Below are 7,247 nucleotides of genomic sequence, written 5' to 3'. Positions count from 1 at the left end.
AAAAACCACTAATGGTCCTGTAGCACCTGAGACTAACAAAAATATGTAAATAGTATCATGAGCTTTCATGGGCACAGCCCACTTCTGCAGCCAAGGGTAGTGTTAATTTTATTTTTATTTGATTTCATATATAATTAACCATGAGCCTTGCTCCTTGTTAATTATCCTTTGCTTTAATGTATTTTCTTCCATGCCCAAGGACTATTCAAATATATATTTATGTCTATGGTTTTTGTTTGTACTGGTGGGTGCACATCCATGCACAGGAGACTAAGAGAGGCATGTGGTGGAGAGAATCTCCCTCCTCTTTCTGTCCCCCCATCCCCGGGAGAGTGGCACAGTCCAGGGCAGGAATGTTAAATCTTTGCACACCACCTTGTAAAGGTTACTGATCCCTGTATTAGAGCTTGGGCATCAGACACGCGAGGGAAATTCTCGCCATGCCCTGCTTGATTCCCACACACAGATGAGTGGCGTTTGGCTCTCAGGAATCCAGCTGTCCAACTCTAGGGAAGGAAATGTAGATAAATCTCTGTGTTAAGAATTTGCATGTAACTTTGTATCATTTTCATATAACCTTGTATTAAGTCTTTCTATATATCACTTTGTATTAAGTCTTCTTATATTATAGAAATGGTGCATTACGACTTTTTATATAATGTTATAGTGCTTAGGAATAGCTAAGGTAAAGAAAATGTCTCTTTGCTAGGAGTCTAATAGATCTCTCCCCTTTGATATGAATTGCTCTGTTGAATGACTAAGGTGTGGAAGGCAGGCATTTCGGAACAGCTGCAAGTGTTGGAGAGGGGACAGGAGCCAGACTCCAGGACACTAAGATCTATCAGGTGGGCTCATTGAGAAATGATCAGACACACTGATGGCCCTGGGAGTCAGAAGCCAGCACCTTCTTTGGGAGCAAATTCAAACCCCTCTTTGGAGATGAATGTGGCAACTTTGAGGACAGCATCCAGAAGGGGCCACAAATGACTGACAAATGGCTGGTCGCTGACACTGTCAGGCTCCACCCTCCACCCCCCAGGCGCTAAAGTGGAGGGTCTCCGGGCCAGGCTGGACACTCAGGGAGAGACAGGAGCCCTGTCCTGGGGGAAGGAGCGGGGCTGCAGGGGGATTTCCTGCCTTCCTGCAGCCACTGGCCTGTGCCTGCCCCTGCCAGCCTAGAGCCTCCCCAGTGACTCAGTCAACAACCCTCATGCAGCACGTGCCGTGTTGAGCAGAGAACAGTGAATGTTGGTGCTGAATGGTCTCAGAGCTGAGGGGGAGGGGCTGGGCAGTTGTGCGAGTCTGAGGGAGGGGGCTGGGCACTGGTGGGGGGGGGGGGGTCTGTAGTTAGAAGGGCCTGGGCACAGGGGATCTGTGGAGGAGATCTCCAGTAGAGGGTCTACTGGGCATGGGGGTTGGCTGGGTATCAGGGCTGGGGCGCATGGGGTAGGGGGCAGTGTGGTGGACTCACTGGCAGTGCAGGGGTGGGGTGGGGATGGTGTTATGCAGGGGTTGGAGTGCAGGGGGCATAAGGGGTTCAGGGTAGGAGTGAGGGGGCAGGAGTTAATGGCAAAGGGGGAACAGGATGGGTTATGGGGGTGGGGGTCCCAAGGGGCTGACAGACAAGGGGGTGAACCATTTTGTGGGGGCCAGAGGCCCCAAAACACAAGTTCATCCAGGGCACAGTTTTCCTTAAGGCAGCCCTGCCTGCTGCCCAGCATAGCCTGGGAGCCCTCGGGTTCTGTGATCAGGACATTGTTGCTAACTCTACAAAGCAGGCCGGGTGCCCAGTAACCCCAGGCAGACTTGCACATCTGCATGCTGGCAGTGACTGTTGTGGGACTCTAGGAATCTCCTCCCTAGATCTAATTCCCCTCCTGCAATTCCCCACGTGCCAGGCACCAGCCAGCCCAAGGGAGGGCTCCAGGGTCTCAAGCAGAACAGAGTGTCGGGGGAGGGCTCTGTATCTACTTGGGGAAATTCCTCAGTCCTGCATCCCAGGCACGTGCTGTGGCACAAGGCCCAATGGTCCCTGCACAACGTGTCTTGCAGGGACAAGAGTTGGGGCACCTGGAGAGGCACCCCTCAGCACCAGCGAGCAGGCGGAAGTGAAGCTGGATACCTCTCCCTTGAGAAGGGGACACGTTTCCGTAGGGGCACTGCTAAGCTCTCAGCTGTGTGGCTGAGTGGTTAAAGTGTTGGACTAGAAATCCAATAGGGTTTCCCTGTGCAAGTTGAAATCCTGCTCATAGTAAGGTCTGTGTCTTGGCCACACCCCTAACCAGAGCAACTAGCTACACTGAGATCTCTTTGCCCCATCTCCTGTCAATCCCCTTCTGCTGCTGACAGAGAGTTGCCTGGGATGGTGCCTCACCATGGCTCCTGAGGTTTCAGGCAAACTCTCAGCTCCTATAGCCCCAACCCCTCACCCATTGCCCCTTGGATTAGCCCTAGCCCTGGGGCTGCTCTGCCCTAGAGTGTGAGAGGATCAGGATGGGCCAGAGAGACTGCCCCACAGGGGGCATTTGGGTGGATAAGGGGGGGCAGCAAGAATTCAGGACCTCAGGTTGGGGCAATGGGGTCAAGAGAAGAGCCCTCCCAAAAGTTTCTTCTTCTACTTCTGGGGAAGGCAGCTGAGCAGGCTGGGTGCAGGGTACAAGTCCCTTTCAGCCCTACCCTCCTGGTGAAGAAGGAAGCTGAGGGTATGTCTACACTGCCACCCTAGTTCGAACTAGGGTGGCTAATGTAGGCATTTGAAGTTGCAAATGAAGCCTGGGATTTAAATATCCCAGGCTTCATTTGCATCTTGCAGGGCGCCGCCGCCATTTTTAAATCCCCCTTAATGCAGACTCCGTGCCCGCGGCTACACGCGGCACAGAGTAGGTAGTTCGAATTAGGCTCTCTAATTTGAACTACTGGTACACCTCAAACTAGGGTGGCAGTATAGACATACCCTGAGAGAGGGGAAGGAAGGTGGCGAGAACCTCCTCCCAGCAAGCTGGCCCTGCACAGCATCTGTGCATGGTGGAGGTTCCTCCTACCAGATGTCTGGCCTACCTTCTGCAAAGCTCTCTGGCTTTTACTTGTTTCTGCTTTCCTGTCCATAGCAGTTCACTAAAGGAAGATGGGCCCCATCCCACCTATCAGTATGGGGTTTGAACCCATGACCTTGGAGCTAACAACACCACACTTAATCCAGCTGAGTTAGCTGGCCCACAAGGGCCGGTTTCCCACCTGCCTCTTCCAGAAAAAGGAGCCTTGAGCAGCTGCAGGGACATTGTGGGTTCTGGAACAAGGTGGATGGGGCAGGAGAAGGGCTCACAGTTGGGGGAATTAGTTCAAGTGGCAGAGCACTTGCCTAGCATACAAAAGACAGTGATATCAGTACCCATGTTCTCCACTAAAGGAAAATCCCCATTTCTCTTGTCACAGGCAGAGCCAGTCAGGGGGCTAAAGGCCTCCAGTGCCCCCCTCCCCCTCCAACATACTCTCCCCAAAAGCCAGTTGTGCTGGGGCAGAAAGCTGCTGGGATTCAGCCTCCCTTTGCCCAGCAGTGACAGAAGCCATAGGGACAGGCCTTAGGGGGGCACAGTTGCCCCATTGAGACTCAAAACCAGACAGAAAGAGCTGTCTCCTCCCCCTTCTTGTTTGTGTTTTGTTTTCTCTTCTTTCAGTCCCGCTCCTGACTGGGCGTGGTTCCATTCTGGTGAGTCCAGCTGGGCCAATGGAATCTGCATCTGCTGAGCTGTCCCTGGGGACTGTGGGGAGCCCAGGGGGCTCAGGCATGTGGGGAGGGATTCCTGATTACTGTGCAGACAGAGGAGACTGGTGTTTGTCTCTGCTCAGGATCCAGAGCCCTAGAGCTGGCTGAGTTTCCTGGGTTCTGGCCTCTGACATCATGATCTGGGAGCCCAGGCTGAGTAGCGGGTCTGTAGCAGAAAGATGTTCACTGCAGCCCCTCTGAGCCCACCCCGGGTGGGGACTTCCCTGATGCCTGTTACTCGCCCCTTGGGGCAGCCCCAGGCTCTGCTGGCATCAGCTCCAGGAGCCAGAGAGAGAACTAGGGACAAAACTCGGGAGGGGCAGGAAAGCAACTCAGCCAAACCAGCCTCTACAGCCTGAGTTTGTGCCACAAAGCCATGGGGAAGGAAAAGCATCAGCCAGAAAGTCGCTTGTTCACCTCAGCGCAGTGATCACCCACCAGCCCCGGGGAAACTGCACAGCCAAATGAGCAGGGAGGAAGGGAGGCGCCGGCATAGCTAGGCAGGGGCTGAGGGTGCAGGCAGGCTCCCCGTGGGAGCATTTGCTGCGCCAGCGGGAGCTGAGCCTGAGGGGGGAAGTGCCTTGCCTTGCCACCCCAAGCAAAACATTTTTGGCCGCCTCCCCCTTTTTTTTGTCAGGGTAGGGTCCATGTGCAAATGCAGCTTGTGTGGCTTGCTGGGGGTGTGCGTGCAAATGCAGCTTGTGCAGTTTCCTGGAAAGTGGGGTGTGAGATTCAAGGGGAGCACAAACCCCAGGGCATTTTCGTCTCCTAGGAGAGTGCCAGGGACTCCCCGCATGAGGACAATGGGAGGGCAGGTTCATCCACAGCGAGCCAGTTAAAGACTTCCAAAGCATGCATCTGTTCACATCACCTAGTGCTGGAGTCCCAGTCCCACTCCTCACTCTGCAAAGGGATTTTATTACTAGAAGCCTTATAATCACTCAGACTCCAACCCCAACACATAAGCTGTACAACTCTTGGTATCCATGGACAAGAATCAGCCTCACTATACAATGAAACAGTTAAAGGGATTAAGTGAACTCTTGTTTCAACTCCCCAGCTCAACTGCCCAGAACAAGACAGGTACCAGACAACAAAACCCCACTAGCCTAGGACCTATTCCATGTACTTTCTCCTTCAGGGACAGACAAACAGCTTCTGAAGCAGGGTGGATTGATATAAATAGCTTTAATTTAAATCTCTAATTTTAATCAGGATTTAAACCGGCAAGCAGAAAACCTAGGTTTAAATGAGCAATGAATCATTTAAATTATACTTTTAAAATATTTTCCTAAAGGATGATGAGTCTTATTGATTAGCAACCTTTAAAACATGTTGATTTACAACTAAATATAACCTTTATGCCAAATTTGGTGCTTCTATTTACTAACCAGAAGAATACACTCAGTACAGCTACCAACTAGATAAATCCCCAAATAATTGTGTAACTTACATTTAATCAGATTCTTAATTTTTAAATTTTTATTCTATTACAAAATGGTGTGTAATACGAACACTTAAGAGACAGGTTTTACCCCATTTATGATTTGCTAAGTGATGGCTACTTTTTAAAAAAACATATGATTTGCATCAACTTGTCTGGACGGAAATTCTATTTAAAATAAACAAAACCAACATTTACTTTTTGTATGAAATAAAACTACCTTAAATATGAAGGACACATAACAAAAAAGTATCCAAACACATTTTGCATCTAAAATTAATTTATTAAACAAAGGAAATATCCATAGTGAATTTAACAGATCAAATCTAGTCATCATGTTCTTCAATATGTTAGAATGCTCTCATAACCAGTTTTTTACTGAGAGAAGAGGAAAACAAGTTTTTCTGCTTTGTTAACTCTCCATTTTGCAATGGTGAATGAACTAATCATTGCATTTAATTAGCTGAATAAACCAAAGTGATAAAAACATTCTCTCTTCACCTGCAGAAGAAGCTACTGCTGATGTAAACACTGGTTCTGGGTACTTACACTAGTGAACTGGTAGAATGTCTTTAAAAGTTGACGGGAAACATGTTCTATTTAATTTTTAAATTTAATTCATAAGTTATTTAAATAGGTTATGATACATTTAGGCCATAATTTTTAATTTAATTTTAAAGGTATATTATTTAAGGCAAAGCCTATTTAAATGGGATCACAATTCCAATTTTAAAAAAGCTCTCCTGCCCCAGACAGGAAGGGACTTGGGGACACGGGCACTGGGAACACCAGAGTTCCCCTTCCTCAAAGGGAGAGGGAGAATCACCTTGGTCCCAGGCAGGTGTGAGGTTGTCAGAACACAGCACAAGGGGGCTGGCTGGGTTCCTGGGCAGGTGTGTGTGTGTGTGTGTGTGGGTGGGGGGGGGGGGGTTCAGGGCCCAGAGAGTAGGGGGAGGGGGAAGTCTTTAGAAAGCCAGAAAGGAGATGGGGATCCAGGTGGGAGGCAGGGGGGAGAGGAGAAGAGGAGATGGGGTCCCAGCAGGGTTGCACTGGGCCAGGAAGTGGGATTGTTGGGCAGAGGCTGAGTCAGGGGAGACAAAGAGAGGGGTAAGCTAGTGGGGGGGGGGGTGTAGCCAGACACAAACCCCATCTTGTTTTTCCACAAACCCCATCTTGTTCCCCCCCCCCCCCCCCCCAGAGAGCAAGAGAAAGGCAGTCAGCCTTTGATGCCCTGGGAACACAGGTGTGCTGCCTGTCCCTGACTCTACCATAAACAGAAACCAGACAGTAAATGGGCTAGCTGACAACCAGGGGCCTCCCGTCGCCCTGATGGCTAGTACCAGTAATTGACACGCCTGCACTGTCCCAGAGAGGAATCTTTGCCCATCACATACCAGAGGTGCCCATTGTCTGCATTTTCCCAGGTGTAAATTATGCTTTGCACCCTTCGTGGGAAACTTGGCATTCAAAGCCATTTTTCCTAATTGGCCACTTGAAACCAGGAAGAAGCCTTCATGACCCAAGGGGTATAAAAGAGGTTCAGCAGCCCACCCCATTTGAGCTCCAATCATCTATACCTGCTGGCAGGTATTGATTGTCTCCCGAGGTCTGTGGGACGCCCAACCTCGCCCTACTTCTTCCCGAGGGATTGAGAGAAAGACGCTGGCCACGCCAAGTCTGGAACGCAGGGGTGAGAATATATACCTGCTATGTGTCTATTTTGCACGCATTTAATAAGAGCTCAGAGAACCAAAGGGTTTCATGGTACCTGTAAGTGACTTATTAGTGTAATTTCTGTCCTGTCCTTTGTAGTGTCTGTGTTATCTGTAACACAGTAGTAGGATTTAACAACTAAGTTTACCCTGTAACAATAAAATAGTAACTGTTTAAGCTTTAACCTGACTCCTTCAGTTGCTGTAACAGAACCAAGCACAATTTAAAAGAACTTCAGCCGGTCATAAGGGACTCACTGCCCTGACCGTCGGCTGACAGGGGGGTTGCAGGACAGTGGGCAAGGGCACACAGGCTGGGGGGGGACAC

Source organism: Pelodiscus sinensis, chromosome 5 (assembly GCF_049634645.1).
Source record: "Pelodiscus sinensis isolate JC-2024 chromosome 5, ASM4963464v1, whole genome shotgun sequence".
Taxonomy (NCBI): Eukaryota; Metazoa; Chordata; order Testudines; family Trionychidae; genus Pelodiscus; species Pelodiscus sinensis.
The sequence above is the reverse complement of the archived record's forward strand: the minus strand, read 5'-3'. Positions refer to the sequence as shown.